The sequence below is a fragment of the Dipodomys merriami genome, unplaced genomic scaffold, assembly GCF_024711535.1.
Source record: "Dipodomys merriami isolate MVZ:Mamm:240054 unplaced genomic scaffold, mDipMer1.0.p SCAF_169, whole genome shotgun sequence".
Classification (NCBI taxonomy): Eukaryota; Metazoa; Chordata; class Mammalia; order Rodentia; family Heteromyidae; genus Dipodomys; species Dipodomys merriami.
Genome location: NW_027203037.1, coordinates 850,676 through 855,448, shown reverse-complemented (window position 1 = coordinate 855,448; position 4,773 = coordinate 850,676). Strand labels below are relative to the sequence as shown.

Here is a 4,773-nt window from a genome sequence, read left to right as displayed (position 1 = left end):
AATCAAGACTCAAGTTCAGGAATAAATATAACAAGCACTTTGGAAAAACGAGGAGTGGAAGGGTATCAATTCGTTATCATCACAGTGATTGAGAATTGTATCCTCCCTTCCCTCCCTGAGTCTCACTGAAGATTATGTGACAGGGAATTTGTTCTTTGCAAAGAGCACAGAGTTCATTTTGAGATTCCAGCCAGCAACATTTTCTGGATTATGAGGGAGATAGGTAGCTTAGGTGCTACCTATCATCTGTACCTAGATACTGAATCCCCTTACATAAAATCCTCTGTATTTATTCAACATTTTCAATGGCATGCTAATTTCTTTTATTGTTTCTCTGTTCATTCTTTTGGTTTTTGATTGTAAAAATACTGAACAGAGGAGTTACAGTTACATGAATATGGTAATGAATACATTTCATATAAAGCATTATTAGCTGCTATTTTTTTAATATCTTAAATTTCTTAATTATTTTATTCGTGCCTTAAGAGGACTAGAATGGAAAAAAAAAACATTTTCCCACCATGAGCTCATATTTACTCTAAGATGCCAAAACTGCTTATAATTGTGTATATTTCTCCAAACTCATTTTTCTGCTATGGCTCCATGGATTGAATATCTTTATATGCCAATTAAATTTGGTATGCCACACATGCAATAACTGACCTAGGGTATGAGGTTGCCATGTTTCTATTTCTCACTGTATATGTATAAACATATATATGTTTATACAGAAGCCAATTTCTTTTCATTCTAATTTATATGAATTGGAATTTTGTCCAATTTCGTCCAAGTTTTCTGGTGTCAAGTAATTTTTTATACTTTGAACACAGTGTGAATCACATGTCATACACTCAAAATTTATGGAGAAATTTTTGCCAACTGTGATGTGGTTTATCTACCAGATTCCATCCATGCGGGAACCATATGGCAAAGGTGCTTTCTATCTATGCTACATTTCGTTTTGTTAGTCACTGAAGAGTTAGTGACTGCATTTTAGGTACAGGTTCAATAGTAAGAGTGGGGCAATAAGATGCCTTAGAGAATAAGACTATTAACATGTGATAGTTATACTGGCATAAATTTGTGTGCGTATGACATCACAAGGCTGATAGCTCATCACAATTTTATCATAGCTTAGTGTTCAGACAAACATGAATGCTAGAGTTGTACTAAAAAAATGCAGATGCTAATCTTACTGAATTCTGTTCAGGATGTGACATTGCTGCTTGCTATTATAGCTACAATAATCCAGAGGGCAGTGGATTTCAGTATGGCCAAAGATTACTTCACTTGTGAATCTAGTCATTTGGGTTGAAATCATTGACTATTTTTTTGTTTTAATGCTCATTTTGATAATGCTGCTCCATAGCTATTTTCACCTCTTGGACCACCAAAACTTACTGTGAGTTAATCTATTTTCATTGAGAAGCACCATATAAGGTACTGTATTATTTTGTTTCTGATTATTTCTATTTATTCATTTATTTAAAAAGCTGCCAGAAAGAAAGTTTCCACTAAAGGAAAAGGGTGAAGACATATTTTTATTTTTATTTATTTTATTTTTTTAATTTTATTTGTGAACATACTGTACAGAGGGGTTACAATTACATGGGCAGGATAATGCATACATTTCTTAACAAGCATTGCAGCCTCCTCCTTTGTTTACCCTTCACTTCCCTTCCAAGCAACACAACTCTCCCCCACCCAATCCTTCCCCCTTTTCCCCCCACCGACATTGTAAAGCTCGTTTTTGACATGACAATTTGTACTTCTCATTGTTGCAACAGGTCCATCTGAATCCATAAACGACTTGTTTTTCCCCATCTCCTCCACAAGTTATACTGACATCAAATATAATTAAAGCAGGGGTAATACTGTGGGGGAGGGACATACAAAGCAACAAAGAAATTATCTTATAAATGCGTTAAAAACACATGAATGAAAGAAGAAAAAAAACATTAAAATACATATCTAAGTGTTCATTTTCCTACCATCACATTATCTAACCTTTTTTGCTTGACTCATACATATACTAGATATTGAAAATAAGGGAAACCATGGGACCTGTGTTTCTTTGGGCCTGGCTTACTTCACTTAATAAAATTTTTTTCCAAGTTTTTCCATTTCCTAACAAATGGGACAATGTCATTCTTTCTGATGGAGGCATAGAATTCCATTGTGTATATATACCACATTTTCTTGATCCATTCATTTACTGAAGAGCATATGGGTTGGTTCCATATCTTAGCTATGGTAAATAATGCTGCAATAAATATAGTTGTGCTGGTAGCTTTAGTGTGGTCTTGTTTGTAAACATTTGGGTAAATGCCCAAAATTCTGTTCACATCCCCTCCAGCATCTGTTGTTGTTAGAGTTTTTTATTTTTGCCATTCTAACTGGAGTGAGGTGGTATCTCAATGTTGTTTTGATTTGCATTTCTTTTATGGCTAGGGATGTTGAGCATTTCTTCATGTGTCTATTGGCCATCCTTCTTTCTTCTTCAGAGAAGTTTCTCTTTAAGTCTTTAGCCCACTTATTTATTGGGCAGTTGTTTATTTGAGGATTTGTTGTTGGGGGATTTAATTTTTTGAGTTCCAAGTATATTTTAGATATGAGACCCTTTTCCGTTGTATGGCTAGTAAAGATTGAAGACATATTTTTAAATTAAAAAATCCCATCAGAGCTCCTGAGTCTGTTTCCACCATCATCACTGCAAAATCAATGTTCTACAACGGAGTATATTACCAAAATGGTGATGATGTTTCTGTGATTGATAATCAACATGGAAAGCTCTACTATGCTCAGATCAGGGGTTTTATCTATGACCAGTATTGAGAGAAGAGCGCAGCACTGATGTAGCTCATTCCCACTCTCTCTAACCCCACAGATCAGTTTGATCCTGTGTCTTATATCATATGGCCAGAGGAAGACCTTCCCAGGAAGATGGAATACTTGGAATTTGTTTGTCATGCACCATCTGAGTATTTCAAGTCAAGGTCACCACCATTTCCCACTGTCTCCACCAGACCAGAAAAGGGCTATGTATGGACTCATGTTGGATCTATTCCTGCAATAATGTTTAGGAGACAGTTACCAAACACTTGTAGTTACAACTAAAACTGAGGCTGGGAAACTCAGTAATATATCCCTTACCCAGCATGCCTAAAACCCTGGGTTCAAAACAAACAAAAAAATCCCAAAAGTGGATTTTTTATTTTCTTATATTTATACAATTCTGAAGAAGATAACTTTTTCCACGAATTGCTTTTTTTGGTCGGTCGTGGGGCTTGAACATGAGGCCTAGGTGCTGTCTCTGAGCTCTTTTTGCTCAAGGCTAGTACTCTACCAATTTGAGCCACAGCTCCACTTCCAGTTTTCTAGTGGTTAATTGGAGATAAGAATCTCATTGACTTTCTTCCCTGGCGTGGCCTTGAACCATGATCCTCAGCTGCTAAGTAGCTAGGATTACAGGAGCCACCAGAGCTCAGCCCATAAAATTCTTATATGGGAAACTAAAAAGTGTGTTCCCAATGACCTAGTAATTGTTAACAAATTCTGCCAAGTCTCACATGGGGCAGATTCAGCTCAACCAGTCATGATGGAGGTTCTTTGATCAGGCAGGACCCCATTTCCCTGTTTTATGTGGATATGTTCTGCCCTCAGAACAATTTCCAGCAAGTCTCTCTCCCTCTTCTGTATCTTCTCTATGAGGAGCCCTGGTTGGCCCTTTCAAGCTAGCATCCCGTCTTTGTGTCTACTATTTCCACGCAGACATTTCTTTGTCAGTACATGGGCTTGAACCTCACACTTGGCATTGTATTGCTTGATTCATGCCACAAAAAGTCATGACATAGAGAAAACAAAATGTATTTGAAGGTGAATGTTAGCTTTCTGTTTGTGTATCTTCCCAGGCAAAGGATGCAATTTCTGAGAGATCATTAGGAGTAGGCACGATCTGTTTTTCTTCATAATTTACCAGAAACTCAAAAAATGGATTATATTTTTATATAACTACAAAATATTCAGTTTTAGACTTCTCCTCAAAGGTTTAATCAAATAAAATGTTGCCTTGATCAACAATAAAAAAAGTAGTGTGGGCTTCCTTTAATGATTATTTCTAATTCAGATTAAAATAGGCCTGAAGAAAGTTTATCTGTAAAGCTGGAAATTCTGATAATTACTCTAATTCCCTTATACATAAAATATTAAAGCTTTCTATACATGTTCCTTATAATTAAATGTACCTGATTTGTATGTAAACTTCTTCTATTGAAATTTTATTCTATACAATGTTTTCTATATATGACGTACATATTTTATATCTATTATACTATTTTATTATTGAATTAGATGTGTGCACCTATTATGTAATGTTTTTTATGACTTTATTCTATTTAAATTTCAATTTTATCAGTAAGGTTTTGTCTCCCTCACATCCTTACTTCTGATCTTATGCCAGCTACTCTTCTTATTCTTACTGTCCTCCACAGGTGCTCATACGTACTATGTATTGTTGAAATCTCCTATGATGTGATCTTACCTTATGGTCCTTATTCATTGTCCCTTTGCTTTCTTTCCTTTGTATATTAATACTTGGCAGCTTAGGAATTTTACTTGTGCCATCTTCCCCTTTTTGTGTATTCTAGATGAAAGTGTACATCTGTGATTATTTGTGTCACTGTAGGTTTTAATATTTGGCTCTCTACCTTAATATTTTGTTTTAATATAACTAACTGGCTGCTGTAGTTATTTTCTGAATTATAAATTTGTTAG

At 35.3% G+C, this 4,773-nt stretch overlaps 1 pseudogene; it reads left to right on the top strand.

Annotated features, from left to right (window-relative positions):
* Positions 1-911: 911 nt before the first annotated feature.
* Positions 912-3,117, top strand: LOC138828950 (GATA zinc finger domain-containing protein 1 pseudogene; annotated as a pseudogene).
* The last annotated feature ends 1,656 nt before the right edge of the window (positions 3,118-4,773 follow it).